Consider the following 19,764-nt stretch of genomic DNA (forward strand, 5'->3'; position numbering starts at 1 on the left):
ATTAATTTACATGTTATCGCTTGCCTGTGTTCCAAATCTTCTAACTGAAGTTGGCTCCGTGTATGGCATGCAGGATAAAACAGTGTGTTAGTAGCAATAATCCCCATCCTGCAGGCCCTATGATAGGATAATTCATTGTCAGTTAACTTATGCTTCTGCCTTTAGCTAAGAGAATATAACCCATGTATGTCAGGATTCACTGCACTAGCAGCCGGAGTAGTGAGACTATTGTATATTTATAAATGCAAACTAAATCCCTTACTGCTGCTTACATAAAAATCTTGATTTCTGGTAGAAATATGAAAAGCTTTTGGATCAAGGCTGCAGGAGGCCAAGAAGAAAATTTGAACATCAGAAGATGCAAGAATGATTATGCTAATGTATCCCAGCTCTAGAGAAAAATTAAACCAAGAAGATAAAGATGTGATTCAGAGAGAGAAGTTAACATTGGACAACAGAATTGTAAAGGCTCCTTTATAATTGTTTAGCTTTACTATTTCTTTTGTAAGTAGGCCATACAGCTACAACATCCCGCTGGGCTGTTCTGCAGCAACAAATGTTCCCAGATGTAGGTCCTGCATCCCACCCCCACAGCATGGCAGGGCACAGGTTACAATGAAAACATTATATTGTATTGCTGATTCATCTCAAGTCCTTTCCCATACCCAGCAGTCTGTCCTTTGGCCTGCAGAGGAGCCCAGTACCGTCTCCTGGATGCGGTATGTGTTTTTGTCTCATGTTGAAGGATGTTCCAGAACAGCAAGGACCTTACCCCACAATACGAAGGATCTCCAGCCAGTCTCTTTTGCTGGGACAGTAGACAGTAGAACAATGAAGCTCTGTGTCAGCCAGGTACTGGCCTGTTTAGGGATTTCAAGATTAAAAAAATACAAAATTAACTTTCAAAAAATACTCAGGAAGTCAGAGAGAGTCACGGAACACACGGGGACCAGCTGTGTAACAGCCTGGACAGCAGTATCTGAGGTACCATTTCAAGATGCTAAATGGGGGGAGGGTAGATTCCCTGTAGATAGCAGCTCTGGTTTTCAGCTTTAAAGAAGAACAGCCATCACCATCAGATAAAATCAGCAGGCTGGGTGCCATCCCTCTGTATTGCACAGGTCTGAGCAGCCACGCCAGGGGACGGTCTCTTCCCCCACTCCATTCTGGCTGCTCTGAAATTTCAGATAAGCAGCCAGGTGATGACACTTCACAGGGAGGATTTTCTTAAGAAATTTTCTTGCCTTTAACATTTTTAAAGAAGAATTCTTTATTACCCGTGGGGATTCATATTTTTTTAAGTTATGGCTCTATAATGAGGATTTCATGGTATTCCAGGTATTGATGCTGAGTAGTCAAATTAGCTGCAGGATAAAAAAAATCCCCCTACAATTAGCAGCAGTTTAAGAGTATATGATTAAATTTGCATCTTAGTCATTAAATATAAGCTGTTAATTCTGACTGGGTGATCAGATGTGATTATCCCCCACCTCCCAGCTGTTAGTTGTGTGCTATATATTAGAGATTTCTTTAGATTTCTCGTTTGGGTCCTCCATTAGACTTACAGCCTGCTTGCAAAGTGCTGTGGATCCCTGTGCCAATTATACCACATCTACATTTTCAATTGTGGAGTGTCTGGGGTTAGTTTTTAAATAATTAACAGATCTCATCATGTGATAAAAGTCTGTTAGATGAGGATGCCTTTCCCCATAGGCAGTATAAAGAAAGGGGGCTCCTAAGGAGCCCCCAGGGAAGCTCTGTGAATCCTCCCCATTCCTGCATTGCCTTGCAGGGGGTACGATGCAGTGTCGCTGGTCCTGTGGTCCGTAAGGCATCTGACAGCACTAAAACAACCTCCACCAAGTGTAAGTACTCACATACTCGCTACTCATTTTTCAGATTAAGTTTTGCCTCTGCTTCATAGCTGTCTGAGGGGTGCACAGAACTTTCCTGCCTCCCTCAGGCTGGCCTGCGGAGGTAGGTCCACCCCAGCTTTGTTCCCCTTTCATATTGGCTGGCCAAGGGCAGTATTTTTTTTTTTTTGGAGTACACTGAAGTGATTTCTGGCCTGCTGGGCAGAGCGCATCTCTCCTGCAGGTGCTGCAGCCACTGGAGGACTGCAGCTCCCACAGCTGCACCTTGCCTTCCTCAGGTTCCCAAGGCTAGCAAAGGTAACGAGCTGGAGAGGCTGACGGCTGCACTTAATGGGGTTTTTGATCTGCTAGGGGGGTCTGGTTGGTTGTTTGCTGTAGTCACAGCAAGGTTTGTTTTGTAGAAGCTAATTCATTAAGAAGATAGGAGGAATAAGAAATAAAAATGACTGCATCAAAAGGTAATCAGGTAATTATCTAAAGATAATTGGGTAATTAAGCTAAAGACTTGCTTTCCTTTCCTCTTAGGCCTCTCCAGTATGCCTGACGGTGAGGAGAGGACTGAAGGGCAGGGCCGGGGTTGCTGGCCAGAATTTTCCTGAATGTTAATAGAACCGATTGCTCCTCTGTAGCTGAACAGAGAGGCAAGGAAGCTGGTGCCTCGAAGTTTGTTGGAAGCCATGAAATGACTCACCCTTAATCTTTTCTGCTGTTTATTGGCTAGAAATTACAGTAGGTGGTGTTGGTCTGAGCTTGCTGTAGAGCTCCGGGAAGGGGTCTGTGCCTGCTCTGGGTAGCGGTACATGGAGCACACATGCCATGCACCTGTAAGACAGACACTTGCCACATAAGCTGCAATGTATATAGTGCACATAATGCACTATAGGGGCAGCATTTGATGACCTGGCTGTTCTCTTCTAGATCCATGGGTTTTGTTTTGATATTGCTCACCCTCCCAGCCCATTAACACAAGGTATGGGCCAGGGAGGTAACTTCTCAGAACTACATTCTCCCCTCGTTTCAAAAGCTTGCCATAAACCTGGGAGCACAGGCACCAAACAGGAATCCAGCAGTTCTGCCCATTGAACTTCCATTCCTTCCAAGTTGTTTTTCAGGCCTCATCAGCCTGGCTGCCCACACAGAGCAGTCAAGCTGCAGAATTTGCCACGTGACACAAGGGATGCGAAGGGCTTGCATGAGTTCCCAGCTAATCTGGAAAGGTTCACAGCTGAGAAGTTTACTGGCTCTTAATAAATATATAGAATTTATGCCCGACTGAGCAATTTCCAAAGTAAAACAAATAGCTGGGAGTTTTCAGAAGAGGTATCACTAACTGGCCATGCTGTTCTTTGTTTCTCTGGGCATCAGGTTTTGCCCTCTGACAGAGGAAGCATAAAGGACAGATGAAAACTTGGTCTGACCCAGCACTGCTGATCTCTATGTTCCAAAAAAGTTGGGATGAAGGATTCAGTGCGGGGGAAGCTTTCCCCACCTATCCATGTGCTCCTTTGTGATGAGCTAACAGGGTTTTTTCCCATGCCGTTTTGCTGATCGTCTGCCATTACTGAAAGTTCTCATGATGTCTAATGCTGCTGTTATAAATGGCAATAATAAATTCAGGTGGCATTCATGGTAGCATGCGTGGAGGGGGGGGGGAAATTAGTCATCTGCTTTTTGTACATTAACATGCAGCACTTCAGTGTGCTTTTACTGCACCACCTGCACTTAATAAGATTACTGCCCATTCACTAAGCCACATCTTGGCAGGCTGTCCAGCATCCACAAGAGTCCATAACTGCTCTGTCATACTTTACATCTCCTGAATGTTTTTCCAAAAGCTTTACTATACTGGCTCTGCCTTGTTACCTTTATTTTGCAGCAGAATTGAAACAGAGGTGGTTTCTCCAGGGTCATTCAAGTGATCACAGCCTGCCCCGCTCACTCCTTTAGGTGCACAGCTGGTCATAATTCTTGAATGTACTGTCAGGTGTCAGCTACAGGTGCAACTAATTTGCTCTCATTGCTTTGTCTACTGCTATTTTCTTTCAGAGACCCATTAGTGTAAGACAGACCTCCTCTTCAAATTCCCTTTTGGTCTTAATTGCAATACCTCAGGAGTAAAATGCAGCCACCATGCTTTCCCCTTGTCCCTGCAGCAGTCAGCTACACTCATCTTCTGATTTGGCAGCATTTGAGTGAAGCACAAACCAAGTCACAAGCATTTGATACAGGCACTTGACATTTCATGAGCATCCTCGTTCTTTGATAGGCTATAATTGGGCATAAAGAGGGCAGGCTGGCACAGTTGCTGTATTTGTGCCGAGTTGTCCGTGCATTTGTAGGGAGTGGCATACTCTAGGAAACCAGAAGGCTTTTCAGGAAGGGTTAGTCCTTCCAGCCTCCTAAGGAAGGAGGCATCTGTATTCAATTAAGAGCTTTGTTCAGCCTGGAGTGGGCAGGGCAATTGGAGAAGCCCAAACTGATGGAAGGTAGAAAGGCTATCAGGGAGTAACTAAGCACTCCCAATAGTACGAGTTGAATGGCATCAAATGAAACTAGCACGTGGCAGCTTCACAACCAAGAGCATCCTTCCACACCAGTATTAGTTGAGCTGCAAAATTTCTTGCCAGAGAGCACTGTCTGGAAGCTCACGCAGTTCCCAAAAGAAACCCTTGGGGAAGAAAGCTGTCAAATACATACCATCACCTCTGCTGCCAGGACTTAAGCCCAAGGCAGTTGGAAAGTTGAGAGTATACCATTTAATGCTTATCTTCGCTTTATGTTTCCCAAAGCATCTGCTGTTGGCCACTGTCAGAGGCAGGATTTGGGGCTGAGCAGACCTTTGGTGACCTGCTTGTGGCTGTTCCTGTAACCCTGACTGAGGACACTCCTACTTCACTGCAGAAATATCGAAGACTGTTCTTCCCCTCCCTGTAGACCCCCTCGTATTTGAACAGGTTGGTCTTCTGTCTGGTGTCAGTTCAAGAACTCATCACTTACCTGTTGGCAAGTACAGGCTCAGCCCACAAAAGGACAGGAAGGAAAGCAGAGGGATTCATCCTTCATCATCCATTCCTGGAAGACTGTAGCGTTCCTGCATCGTTCTGTGCAAAGGATTAGTCTTTTAGGTCGGATCCAGAGCATGGGAGCTGGACCTAGGCACCAGCTCCTGGGAGTGAGATAAACTAGTCCTGCCCAATATACTTCATGATGAAATCTGGCCTCGCTGACTACAGCAAATGCTGGTGGTTCTGAATGATGCTAAATCACGTGAGAATACACAGCATGAAAACAGTATCTGCCAGGGATTTTAAAGCGTCTTGAATCGTTTCATCCTAACCAAGCACCTCAGTAACACGTTAGATTCAGCTCTTTGTGTTGTAATCCCCAGAGCCACCTACACTGCCCTGTTAGGAGGCTGTTTTGCCTGTCAAGAATTAATCAGTTTCCAGTTCTGGAGCTGTGCAGTAGCATATTAAAAAAAAAAAAAATCACTCTGATATAAGCAGTGTTGGTTGGAAAATAGGGAGATATGACTTACCTTAAGTGTAGCCATCAACCTGTTGCTGACTTTAGAGCGCCAAGGTAAACAGTGTTTCCAGCCAGCCCTTCTGCCTACCTGCTTTGTCTTGCTGCTTACTTGGCTTATTTTCACACACAAAGCTGACAAAGCACCATCACTTAGCATGATATGCATTTCTTCTATTGCACTGGGAATAATCTTTCATTACTGTAAGCTTTTTCAATTTTCTTAAGGCCTTTTACCACTTTGCCCATGTAGCATAATTTATTTTCTTGAGTGGTTTACATATTAAAGTGTGAAGTTGTATTTATATGTCTCTGAAGAGTTCTTTGCCGGCCAGTGAATCAGTGTTTTGGAGGTTTTCTTTGCTCTATCTTTCTGCTTCCACAGTGCAGTTTTTCACCTACAAATGAGACTTCAAACCTGCTGGCTTCTGCCACCTCTCACCATTTCAATCACCAGTCCAGTTCTCAGCTCCAGACAGACAGTGTAGGGCCTGGCACCCTTCCTGCAGCAGGAGCTTCTCACTTTGGTCCAGAGCAGCTGAGGACCCTTCAAACAGCAAGCTGCAACTGTCCCTCTGACTTGCTGTCCTTTGGTTTTCTGGCTTCATGCCCTTAGTTTAAGTTACATATTTTTATCCATATATTTTTTTATATAGTTTAAGAAGTTTAGGCTCTGTCTACTGTTGCCGTTAAAATTGAAATGGTTCTTTCCTTCCCGTACATCCTCCTGCCTCTTGTAGCTTCAGCTTTTCTTAAGCTATGTAGCAAAGAGTGGGCATTAAGTGTGATTAAAGATGCCTGTGGGTGTGCTCACAATGGCGCCCAGGGAAAACTAAGAAAACTAAAACTAAACTGCTTTGTGCAAGTGCTGTTAGTGATGGAGAGCTGGTGCAGCACTGGAGGTAGGGCAGAACAAGGCACCATCTAGCCCTCACTACTTCTCATGGAAGAAAGGCAGCACAACATGCTCCTACCAGATATGCCAGTACCAGATTGCAGTCACAGCACATCACTTGTCTGCCACAAATGCCTTTTGGTAAGTGCTCAGGTTCAGCTAGCTGAGAACTATGTTCATATGAGGCTTAGGGCCAGGGTTTTTTTTCCTAGAGACCCAAACCTTAGGCAGAACATCTTTGTCGGTCAATGAGGTAAACGCTGGGTCTATTGGTGTTAAGCTGGTTAACAAAAAACCAAACCCACAGCTTTTCCTAAAAATAGGTTCAGAGGATTTAAAGTTCAGGAAGAGTAGCATCTTTTGACCTTGTCTTGTGTCAGTGGCATCCTGTTTTGCAGACTAGACCCTTGGTAATACTGCGTGTACTTCACTGCCTTCTGGGCTTGGGGGAGGAAAAAGGAAAATAATATTTAGAGGAAGCTGAAGAGAGGTGGTAGGCAAGACCAGGAGAAGCTGGAGCTTATGAGATGCACAATCATCACCATGAGTGGATTCACCTGCATGCACCTGAGCTGAGAAGGGTGTCTGCAGGGCTCTCCCATGCGCTCAGCTCCTAGTCGTTCCTCTTGCACCATCACCCTCTGACCTGCAGCTGCTGGGAAGCACTGGAGCAGCTCATTAGGCAGTACAACAGGTGAGCCATTAGGACAACCTTTACACCATTCCCTTTGGATGTGTGCCAGCTGCACAGATGGCTTCTTTTTGGCTCTGTTTTCTGCCGAGTTGTACATATAAGAGCCTTCCTCAGATCAAACCTGCCTTTGCATAGCTAGCTAGAACATAGCTGTGTGGCTGGTTGTGAAAGGGCACGTTCCCTCATAAATATGAGGCTCACCTCCTCTGTTTTGGGATATTTTACCCACCTGCTGAGGGTTTTGAAGGCTACTAGGAGCAAAGGAAAATGTATCAAGCAGGAAAACACATTACAACATCTAAAAAGCATAAATTGAAAGCCGAATGGTCTGCTGAAAGCCTGACTCAAACAATAGGAGTGGCTGATCATTAACTGTTCTGTAGTAGGTGAGGCAGTGCTATAAAAGCACATTACTAGGATTAATTCATCTAGCACCATAAACCCTCTTTTAAGTAGGTGGATTACCCCACTGAATAAGAAAAAAATAGTAGATAAACATACTCCATGGAAGCTAATATTAAGTACATCAGCTGTGCAGAGCCCCACACACATTTGTCCCCAACTCACTGTTCGAGACTGCAGCAACAAGGCCCCCTAACTTTGAGCAAGGCATTTTCCCTGCTATTCACAGGAAATCCCAGCTAGGATTTGTGGTCAAGATATCCCACATGGCAACTCATCCTTACAGTTATTAGATGTTTTACTATTCATTCCTTAATTAAACACCTCTTTCTTTAACACAATAATGCAGTACAGCAGCAGGGAGCAGAAACTGAAGTCTAAAGAAGAGAGGAGCTTACAACTGCTTCCTTACAAGAGGCATCTTGCAGTATTATGTACTAGTACAAGCCAGCCCTAATGAAATGAGAAGATTTCTGGCCAGCTACAGTCTTGGATGCCAAAACAGGACAGAGGAAGATAGGGAAACCCTTAGTTCAGACTACGAGCAAACATACAGGTTAAACAAACACAGACCTAAACTGCTAATAGCACATAACCACTGACGGGCCAGGAGATGGAAGTGTCCATGCAAAGGCAGAAAGGGTCCTAGGGACCTTGGAAGATAGAGATCTCATTTTCCAGTTTACACTTCTTATACAACAGAAGAAAAATATCAGCTTAAGCCAGGTAAGCACAAAGCAGTTTACCTTTTCCTTCCTTTAGCTCCAAGTACATCTCCTGCCCTCCTATCAACAAGCTCTGAAGCACCCAGCTCTGCTGCTGCTTCACCTTTTATAGCCCTCCCATCCCCAGAGGTCTTTGCAGCCTCTCCTCCTCCTCCTCCTCTTCCTCCTCCCCCGGGGTTTATTTCAGTAGGCTTTAACCTAGTAGAAGTAGATTTATTTCAGGTTCAGCTGTTATTTGTTTCCACTTTTTTCTGCTGAAATCGTGTTCTCTTAAGCATAGTAATGTCTTCTTGCTTTCATTCTGCAAGGTAAAAGTTTAAACAAAAAAAATAAAATTAAGCATACTTTTTAATGAAGACCTACCCATAAGCTTTGATATGTTCTTCTGTAGCAAGTCATCTGCTACAGCCCTACATAAGGTTTGGAGCTTGGATCTTGAAGAGGCCCTCAAACAGGATCTTAAGGAAAAAAGGTGAGAGAATTTTGCTGGCCAGAAAAGAAAGAGATAGCGGTGGATAACCCTCCCCTGTGTGCTGGCTTCGCCTTCCGTCCCCAGCTGAAGTTTTCCTGACATCGTTTGAGTATAATCTTTTTTTTTTCTTCCTTCTTGCTTCCATTAGGCAGCAAAGCCTGAGGAAAAAGTGTGTTTCGGTGTTGTTGCCCTTTGTACAATAAAAGGAAAACAATCCTTCCTGGCTGTTCCCTGGCCTCCCATACAGGTGATGGGTTCGCCGCTTTTCCTGTGATGCTCTGTCTACCCCTATCGCACACTCCACATCTGTTAGCAACCTATGGCTCTGTAGGGGATACATGCATGGCTAAGTATATGAAGAAAACACTAGGGATATTCATGTGCTTTGGACATGTTCATCTGAGGCTCTCTGGAGCTGTGTGTTTTCTTCAGCCTGACGAAGCTGCCCAGGATGCTCTGTCGATCGCGTATGTGGTCCAGGTGAATGCTCCTCGTGCTGTAATTTTACCTGCTGTAGGAAAGATGCCTCCTGCAATGAAAGTGATTGTTTCGTGGTTTATAAAACAGACCTATATGGGTTTGTCTCGGTCTCCTCCCTCCACCTGCTCCTGCCAGCCTTTCTGACTGCAGGTGGGGTTTGCCGATGGGGCAGCAACGTCCCGAGCACGCCGCTGCCATCAGACACAGGACGGGCCTGGGTGTCAGCTGGGAGCAAACCATCAACCTCGGAGCAAGAGCACTGGGGAGGCCAGTCCCTGCGCAGGGATGGGGACAGCGGAGCCAGGTGTCACCCCTTGCTCCCTGAGCCCTGGTTGGAGGGCTGGTGTGGGGCTGCGGGTGTGCGCATCGGCGCGGTACCCAAGTCGCTTCCCACCGGGCAGCAGCTGTGTCCTGTCAGCAGATCCAGGCTGGCAAGCCAGAATCCAGTGCACTTGGTTACTGTCATGGTGGGCCTTTTTGCCTTCCAGTCCCTCCACAAGGCCTAGAGACTTTAAAATGAAACAAGCGGCCTTTTAAATGAGAGCAGAGACACTCGTAATCCCACGTAGCCATAGGACATTAAGCCTACAGTATTGATGTCTCGGTTTGGCTCTTGTAACTGGTCAGAAAGTCTTATGGGGCCAATAGGCAGCACATAGCTCATAATTTTATAGCCAGAAATGATTAAAATAATTATAATAAAGTAATAATAATAAACCTTCACTTACTTTAATGTCAAATCTTTCTGACACTAACTGATTCCTCCAGCTTGCATGTAACTCCCGTAGTCTGAAACTCTGAATGAGTCCTACAGTCTCATTCCACAATCCCACGAGTAAAATTTCAAAAGCTGAATTTAACTTCTCAATAGGTGAAAGGCTTTATGGGCCCCTATAAGAGATTTCACTGAACAGGAAAAGCTTTCCTTTGGAAGCCAACTTATTAAAACGGCAAAGTCAAGCACTGTCAAAATCATAGTGAGTGCTGTGAGCCTGTCACTTTGAAATTGTAGGGGCAGATGGTGAGAAACTTTCCTGCTGGTCAGGGAACTTTCTGACAGCTCAGTTACTTAGACCAGACTGATTTTTTTTATTTTTTTTTCAAATTTTTTTTGTAAGAACAAAACTTGGATTACCTCCCATTTGTCATAGGCTAAAAAGCATGTATCACCTTGTACAGGCCAGCTGCTCCGTGGTAATGTCACATCCCAGAATAACCTTATCATTTGATAGTGCCTTTGGTAAAGCAAGGAAACCTGTGAGCTTATTCCTCGTTCTGTCTTCCTCCCCAGCCTTAGCAACCCAGAACTGAAATGCAGTGGCATGTTCGTTTTCGTTTGGTTGGTTGGGGTTTTTTTCCTACCCAAGAGACTCGAAGTAACAGAAAACTTTTAGGATTGGGCGTAAGAGCTAGACAGCAAGGCGGTCCCTATTCAAACACAAAGAATGGCTGGAAGAACACCCGCTGCTGAACGTGGGCTGCCTACCCGACCGCCAGCTGCCTTCAGCATGCCAACACCGTGCTTCAAGGCTCCTCAGAATTTTTGGGGTTGGGTTTGGTTTGGTTTATCTGATTGCTGGTGAAGAAGCTTTCTTTTCCCTGGTATTTTAAAGGCGGATGTTGTGACCTGTCACTTGCTAGACTTGTTTGATGTGAAATTGGAGTGTGGCCACAGAAAAGCACGCTGCAGGACTGTGTTTATCGGGCTTTCTGCTGGAGGTAACGCTGAACGGCTTGGTTCCCAGTTTTGTTGGAGTTTCAGCTCAGATTTGTGTTGTAAATGTAACAATTGTATTTTAGGAGGGAAATTGGCACGTGTGGTCTACAAATAGAAGGCCCAGGCCCGGCAACTTTGCTTTAGCTTCCCCCCAGGCTGTGGCTTTCCCCAGGCAAGCAGCCATGTTTATATGAAATTAATTGCAGAAATGGTGCTAGAAACACCAAAGCCCAAATTCACAGCTAACATAAACCCTCTCCAGACATTGAGGGGCTTCTCTAATTCACACCTACTGAGAGCACTGGCTTTTTCCGCTGGGAGATACTTGCCAAATGTCAAAATACTAAATGGATTTTAAGTCCTTTTGCTCCTAAGAATTAAAGAAATTAAACCGAAAGAACAATAGAACCAAAGCAAAAACATTTTTTAGTGCTGCTTGGTTGGCGAGAGGTTGCAAAACAGAATCTTTTGCTTTGCAGATGCTCTCTATTTAAAATAACTGGGAGATACCTGCAGAAAACACCCTCAATTTCAGCTCAAATGAGAGTATAGAGGTGTTGAGGGCTAATTAAAACAGTTGATGTTTGTTCAAATTTTGAAGAAGGGAAAACCTGGAAAAGCACCGCTTTTTATTATCCATAAACTTGCCTTTTCCTAATCCAGGGCTATTCTTTAGCTAAGAAAGTATTTTCAAACTGTGACATGCAATACATGATAAAACTATACATAGCGATTTACTCACCTATATAAAATGGTTTTTAATTGAAGTAGACTGTAATGTCAGAGCTAAAACTTATTCTCCTTACTGACGTGAGGGCAAATTAAACTCTGCCTTATTTCTCTAGTGCTTTTGCTTTGAAAAGACCAGCCTAGTTCTTATTGTACATGGCAGGAGCAGCCAGAGGACTCAAATTAGGATACATCTAATCATTCCATAAGAAAAAAAATAGTCTTCTGTATATTTCTTTCCTGTAGCCTTTCAGTAAGAAGTCGAGTGATGTCTCGAGCTCCCTGCACGTGGGATCATTCCCACCCACAGTGCCTGCTGGGGCCTCCCCTGCACCCGCATGTGCGTGTGCCGCTCACCGCGCTGCAGCCTGCTGTGACTGAGAACAGGCCTCCCGAACCGAAGATGTGAGGTTCAGCATTCCTGTTGGAAAGCACAGCCTGGCCTATGGTCTGGGATTGTGAAGATGTGCAGTAAGAGTTAAATCATAGAGTGGATCTTTAGCAGGGTTTCCATGAGCTGAAGAATGATGTATGGTGACTCTCCGGGTTAAGCCAACGACAGATTTTGCTAAAGAGTTTCTTTTTCTTTGTACTCAATCTCTGTCCTTAGAATTGATGTTACTTGTGGGGACGGGTACGTTATATGTGATTTTACATCTCTCTGACTGAAAAACGCCCATTATAAAGCAGCAGCGTTAGTATTTTCTCCCACTTACCAGAACAAGTGCTTTGACAGGGCTGCCTGTCATAAGAGAGGACACCTGCTGTATATTTACACTTTATGCTCTTTGACTATGTGTAAAATGCACTTTTACCTGGACCATATTATAAGTACTTGAATGAGAACCGGGAAATTATTAGCGTATTCTTCCATTCCCAAGGATAACTATCAAAGCAGATCTCCTACACATTAGCACCCACATTTCTGCCTCAAGCAGCTCAGTGAACAGGATTATTAGTGTGAACTTGTGTTAGCTATGTACAAAACTCTGTACACTGAGAGAGGAGAGAAAAAAATTCTTATTGCTTCATGTACAAGCGTTGGGGTGAATTTTACTAGGCATGTGACTGTATAATCCCATGCCTCTGAGAGCAGATCAAGTCATCTGGGAAGAATTTTACATAGCTGTGCTTTTAGTCAAAATCTTTTGCATTTCAGAGAACACCATATCAACCAATAAAAACAAGACCTTATATTTAAAGTCAGTGTTGAGGACCAGATTTTTAACTGCTATAAGCTTGACTTTGTTATTAATTATTATTACCAGCAGAGAAGGAAAACAAAAACAGAGGCACAATTTTGCACACATATACCAAGTACAGAATGGCAAATCTAGAGATGAAGCATGCGGGCTTAAAAAAAATCCACTGCGAAACTGGCCACTGAGGACGATTGATAGGAGTTTGTGAGGCTGAGTATGACCCTGTTGTAGTTTAACAGTATTGACTGGCACTTCTGTTATACTTGCTTTATTAAGCATAGACATTTTGGTCATTAATTTTAGCATGAAATAGTTTCACGGAGGCTTTTGTATGTTAGCCTAAGTGATTTTTCACTGAAGAAAGAAATCAGTATGTCAGGATGGTGCTGGCCATCTTTGAAGTTAGCAAAATTTAACTGCCCAGATGTTTCATGAAAGGCTTTCAATTCAGATAGTATTTTCAGCCTGGCTGCCTACCAGAAAATAAATACCCTTCAATTTTTCATGGAGCCAGGAGAGCCTGCGAGCTTTGTCCTGCTCCCTGGCCCTGCAGCGCCTGCCGGTGCGGCGGTACCAGGCTGACACCCCGTGGCCACAGGGCAGCCACAACAAAGATGCTTCGGGAGTGAGAATATAATTTTTATACCAAATACACATCAGGACTTTGTTTTGTCATAGTTCATCTAAAATAATTTTTCCTAGAGCCCCATTGTTTTTATTTTCATACCTTTACATATGAAGCCCCAGATACTAAGAAGGAAAAGAAAATGTATTCATTACTGATCCAGAGAAAAGTACCAGATTTCTGCAATGAGATCAAAAAAAAAAAAAAAAAAAATCACACTTCCCCGGAGCCTTTTAAATTTTATTTTACTATTAAAATTATGATTATTTCTCAGACAACTTTAAAGAAAGGCTTCCCCATAAATCTTTCTATTTTCCCCTTATAGGGACATAAAATAGTTTAAGCTTTCCCTGTCTGCCAATTTTATATGTTCCACACTGTTTCACATTTTCCTTTTATCCTTTTGCCTATCACCAAAGGATGCTGAGTAACTATTAAATTCCCAGCAACTCAGTATTCCCAGTATATCTCAAGATGAGCTTCTGAGGTGAGGTAATTCATAGATGCTGTAATTCCTCATCCTCAGATTATAGTTTTAAAATAAGATCAAGACAAATGTAATAGAAGAGGAACCCTTCCTCCTTTTTCACAGCCAGTGAGTTAAAAGATATTTCAGAAACATGTGGCTGCATTTGGGGGGGGGGGGGGGTGGGGGAAATATTGGCAGGTGTCAGACACATTTGTAGTACAAAGTGTTATATGTTCAGAGCCCAGAGCAAACACAGTTCAGCAAACATCTGTGAAATATTTACCCTACTGTCCACAGTTTAAACAGCAAAGGAGTTGAAGTGGAGCATAGAAGCTCAGGAACTTGCTCTCACCGAGTGATGAGCGACTGTTCTGAGAGAACACAAAAAAGGTCAAGATCCTGTGGGAAGCAACAAAAGCTGACCCATGCAGAGGTACACTAAGAGACACTCTCTTCTCTGCCTTACTTCAACTAGCCCAATTCTTTCCGATCCCCACAGGTGTCTGAAGACCGGCTAGGTCACAGCAGTAAGCTGTTCGCAATACGATCCATTAAGAGACCCTACAAGGTGAAAAGGACTGACTTCTCCTTTTATCCCCCCATGCCACCAACTGGGAGCATTTTAGAGCCTGAGCTCTCCTCTGGTATGAAGAGTCCGGATGGGACAACCTCAGGTATTAGATAACCTTCCTTGTGGTCTTTAGTCCCCGTTGGAAGCAAGACAGGCAGAGCCAGCCCTTGGGTTGGTTGGTGTTCTTCCTCTAATCGCTGTAGAGGAGGACGGACTTGAAAAAGGTCAGTCTCTGATGCTTCTTAAGTCAAAAGACTCAGATAACAGAGAAGAAAAATAGCACTGGAGGGCAGTTGGAGATGGAGGGAATAGCAGCGAGGACTTTTAATGATACAGGGACAAAACTTTTTTTTTTTAATGCAAAAATAGCTCTTCTGAAAGACCAGCAATTGGCAGGGAAAGTGTTAATTAATGAGTCTCATACAAAGAAAAGCAGTAGGTACAGAGCAAATAAAAGCCAGGGAAGCTCCTTTAGCCCTACTTGGATCAGAAGGGCCTGTGGGGCACTGCTCGCTAAGCAAGTCTCAGCTGTCATGGGAAAAGCATCTTCCTCCAGGACTAAGGATCCATGCTGGAAATTACCAAGATCACAGGTTTTGACCCTCAGTCACAAACACGCTGCTTTGCATGTACTGGGTGTCTTGTGAGTTGTAGGCAGAACATTTTAAAAATTAAATTCAATAGGTTACTACTTAAAATAGTTTGGAAAAATATTTTCTTAACCAACCGCCTCCCACAGTCTAGTCTAAACCCTACAGAGGTCAACAGAAAGGCTTTTACTAAATTCAAAGAACTGAATATAACTAACCCTGTAAAGCCATTAATTATCCCCAAAGGCATAATACCTATCACTTCAGCAACCAGGAGAAGCGAACTATCATTTCCAATTCTTCCATTAGAGGCAGCCAGCTACCTATACTGGGTACATATGTTTGAGACTGGTCAATTAATCAGCAGCAGCTTCAATCAAGGCTGCTATTGATTCAAACAGAATGAGAACATAGTGAAATAGCCAGCAGACCACGCTCAAGTAGAATATGCCCAACAACAGAGGTGAATGCCTAGTACCCTGCTGAGATGTACATGTGAGGAGACAATACTTTATACAGGAATATGTAGTGGGAACAAAACCAAGAGCCATTACCTGAAATCAGCCATTGGTGCAGCAGATGTAAACCAGAGCAGCTGGTGGTCAAAGCAATGGGAAATTTTTACATTACCCCACAAATTGATGCAGCTTGTCAGAAAATAAGGCAAGGAGCTTGGCAGGGAACTAAAAAAAGTCAGGCTTAATGAAGTATGGCCTCTGTATCAACGTTTCCTTATTCTCACTCAGTCTTTACACTGCTGATACAAAATAAAATCGAGCCAGTAGTAGTGCTATGTCTTCATGCAGGTCTGCAGACATCAAGCAGGAAATATTGCTATTCAAAACTGGCTTTTCAGAGGTAACCCCAAATACTGTACAAGAATACTAATAAGTTCTCAGTCACTTGCTGCACAATTTTTTATTTGCTGCTCAAAAATAATTGCAAACGTACCAAAACGCAACTGCAATCTGGCTGAACAGATACATCTTTATGACTCCAGCAGGTACATCTCGCATCCCCTCTGGGCCAATATAAATCTTACACCTACCCCACGTTTCAACAGATGAAGGAGCACTTTGTAGCGCACACACTCCAGGACAAACAGAAGGTTCCTTAGGTAATTAATGGAGGGGGAGCTTGTTTACATGATCCTTTTTAGCAATGTCACAATAGCTTGACATCCCCTCCCTCCTGCAGAAAACTGATTATACAAATGCTAAAACTAGATCTACACACAGCAGTGGAAAGCCAAAGTCAGTCCTCTTCTAGCACCGTAGAAACTGGATCAATCATGCATTTACCAGCTGCTGCAGGACTGTCCCAAGGCAATGCCTCTTCAGTCCTAAAAGCCTGGAACCACCCTGCACTGCTCTGTTGGTTTAGTTAACATCAGCTTTAGTCTTTACTCAGGAACCAACTTATGCATAAGGGACGTTTCCCAGCTTTAATTGTTCAGAAGCATGCAGCATTTTCCTTCATTTAATAAGATTTTTTCAATCATTAACCTCCTTCCTTTTGTCAGACACATCATTACCTTAACCTGATTCCCTCTGGCACTAACCACACGCAGTGTAAAGCGGCAGGTAACATTCTCATTTCCTGGCAAATTGTGTGGTACTCCAGTGGACTCAGCCTGGCCAGCTGCAGTAAATATTCTTCTGGTTCTAGTAACTGCAGTTGCATTAAGTGTTGAAATATTTCTTTAGCAGCAAAACCTGAGAATAGCCCTTTTCTAGTACTGACAAATTACCACTGGTTATAACTTGGGTTAGGACACACGTTTAACGTTTCAATGGTACCAAAGGTTGCTATTATCAAACCTTCCTTAGAAAGACCCCTTTTTTCTCTCATCAATAACGGTTACTCCTTCAGATCTACCCCCCGCCCCAGCCCCATGCCCCAAGAACTCTTCCAGGACCTCCTCACAAAGAAAGAAAAAACCAAAAAAAACCAACAACAAAACCCCAAACACTATTGTTGAACTACAGGACTTGAGTGAAAATTTTGTTCTGCTCCAGACAAGTCGCCAGACCCCTCTCTGCCTCAGCCCCTCGTCACTAAGACAGCAGATGCTGATGCAGAACATCCCAACCCATTGGTGAGAAGCGCTAGGTACTAATCGTCCTGGACTTGCCTTTACCTGAAAAATTATCTTTTTCATGAAACTTCTTGCCTCTCCTACCCCAGTAAATACTGGACAGAGAACATGATTTGTAAAAGCAGACACCGCCAATGGGTTTTAAGAATGAGAGGCTGAGAACATTAGAGACTTACACTTCCAAAAGCAAACGTGACTCAGTGGTTGATGTATGACAAGGGAAAAATATTTAAGACTAGAAAACAAGCAAGAAAGAGAGATACCACCGTTATTGTCAAATTGTTTGGGATTGTCAAATGAGAGAGAAACTGCACAAAAGGAAAGCACATGAAGAGTCGAGTTCTGCATGTTCGGTAGCAGCTGTTTCAGGAAATTGTATCTGCTAATCTCCAGGTCCATCTCCAGGTGCCATAAAGGAGCATAAACAACAGTAGGAAAATGCCCACAAGAAGATAAGTCACTCAAAAAGAACCGATTGTAAATTAAAATTTATTTGAAACAAGTTAAGTCTGCAGCAGAGCATGCCAATCAGCTAGCCCTGCTCTGCCTGTGCAGACTGAAGAGGACAGATTCATTGCACACTGCAGCGTAAAGGCACTGCTAGAAGCACTGGCCCAGGAAGGACAGCCTCTGACACAGACATCTGCACCAACACATGAAGAGGTGCAGGTTTCTTTTTACACCAGCTTTTACATATTCGCCCCATTCAAGGATTTTGAAAGAAAAGCTCTTCCTCTTTGTTCCCTGTAAAATCTCTATTGCTAAGAGCCATTTGTTTCAAAAGCAGTAGATGGCAATACCATATTCTTACTAAAGTGAATTATGTCCAAGTAAAATACAAGCAGCTGAGCTCGGTCTACAAGTATCTAGTAGGTGGTTGGCAATTTTGAAAAGAACAAGCCTTGCTAGCACTTGGAAACTTCAAAAAACCACCCCCCATCCCCTAATTTGACCCTGCATAAAATGCCATTCTTGCATATACCAAACTTTTTTACCTGCACTACTTTTTAACAGGATGGAAGATGAGCAAGTTAAGTGAAAGAGCAGGTTAAGGTTACCATTCCCTGCTAGGGTTTTCCCCGTGCTATAGCAGAAAACACATTATTGAGTGGCAGCCACAGCACCAGAGGTATTACCGATGCAAGATCATGGAACTTTATTTCCACTAAGAGCAGACTGCTTTTACATAAAGTAATTCCACCCCCAGTTCTTACAACGGTCAGAAGAAAGCTACTGCACACTCGTGGAGCTTTTACAGATGCTCACTGTCACTATAAAAGCCCATAAAGGTAACTTTAAATTCAACATTACATTATTTACTAGTAGTAACAGTAAGTGGGCTTTTAGAGATTAAGTTACTTAGTAACTGAGGAACTAAATCTACTGCACGTAACGGAGGGGGGGAACAATACATTGACTTCTAGTCACTTCAGAAAAGGTACAGTGTTCTCTATTTTCAGCTAATCACTCTCCATCCGAAGCTATGAAACATATGCTGGCTATTGCCTGGTGGGCCCACAGCCAGCTGCTGGTTTGATACAATTCAGTTGTCTAAACACCCTAATAAAGATTAGGAACCAGCAAAACCCTGCCAAGAGCTACGAGGTCCCCAACTGGAGGACAAATGTACTATAGCAATTCAGTTCTCAATACACAGCCAAAGCACCATCAATAAATAGGGCTGCCAATTCTGACCCGCAGCGGGGTAAATCCCCAAAGTACGAGGCACCTCAGGTTTTCAACAGCATGCAATGGATCTTCAGATGGTGAAAACCTGAGCATCACAAACCTCCCACGTACTAGGTCTAGGCAGCAGGGCAGTTAAAGTAGAGACCGGGGGTCCTCAAACTACGGCCCACGGGCCAGATACGGCCCCTGGTATTTACAGACCCCCCGCCGGGGGTTGGGGGGAACCAAGCAGCCGCAGACGGCTGCCTGCCACTGCATCTGCGCGCCGGCCCCCTGGTTAAAAAGTTTGAGGACCCCTGGCCTAGACAATGTGTTTTTCCTTAAGGTAAATTGTTCGCATTATTGATCACTTTGCACTGTATTTCAGAATTTAGCTATTGAAATGGGTCCTGTCTTTGGGTATGATGTTCACCACCTTATCTGACCTCAGACACAGATGACTTTGCATTCCTTTCTCCGTCCTGTATGCTAGTACTATAGTAGTTCATTCAGAGCTGCGAAGCTAGCTGTGTCACACCACTGGTCCTAATGGTGCCTGGGTAAACAAGAGAGACTGCAGACTTGTAATAAATTGTTTAAAAAGCTTTCTTTAGATGTTTTAGTACCAAAATCTTTTTGTTCACTGTATCACATGAAACAGACACGAGTACTACATGACAAAAATAGGGCTTTACCAGTATTGCAAGCAACAAGTCTGAGTTTGCCTAGTTGAAATCTTTCTCTCCACACAAAGAATTTAAACAAAAGTCTGTCCACTATAAGTCTTAAGGTCACCAGTATTTGCTTCAACAGATTAACTTCTGATTTTTTAAAGCAGTTGCTAGCAGGTTCCCCTTTTCTACACTAAAGGAACCAGCAGGCAACCATCCCTTGGTCCAGTAAAGCTCACATCAAGTTAACTACATTCAAAAGCAGATAAATGAGGCCCCTAGTTTGTCTTGAAACTTCATCCTATCACTAGCATTAACAGAAAGGAGTCAGCCACAGCAATCTTCTTCACCTCTGCC

At 43.7% G+C, this 19,764-nt stretch overlaps 1 long non-coding RNA gene across 2 annotated transcripts; it reads left to right on the forward strand.

The window, feature by feature from the left end:
• Positions 1-12,692, forward strand: LOC130155521 (uncharacterized). Of its 2 annotated transcripts, none has more exons than XR_008824105.1 (3): positions 1-8,587; positions 8,736-10,786; positions 11,760-12,692. It is a non-coding gene; the product is annotated as an uncharacterized LOC130155521 (long non-coding RNA). The 2 variants fall into 2 exon arrangements; XR_008824104.1 differs by having other exon boundaries at positions 1-8,116; positions 8,507-8,587; positions 8,736-12,692.
• The last annotated feature ends 7,072 nt before the right edge of the window (positions 12,693-19,764 follow it).

Source organism: Falco biarmicus, chromosome 9 (genome assembly GCF_023638135.1).
Source record: "Falco biarmicus isolate bFalBia1 chromosome 9, bFalBia1.pri, whole genome shotgun sequence".
In the NCBI taxonomy this organism is placed as follows: domain Eukaryota; kingdom Metazoa; phylum Chordata; class Aves; order Falconiformes; family Falconidae; genus Falco; species Falco biarmicus.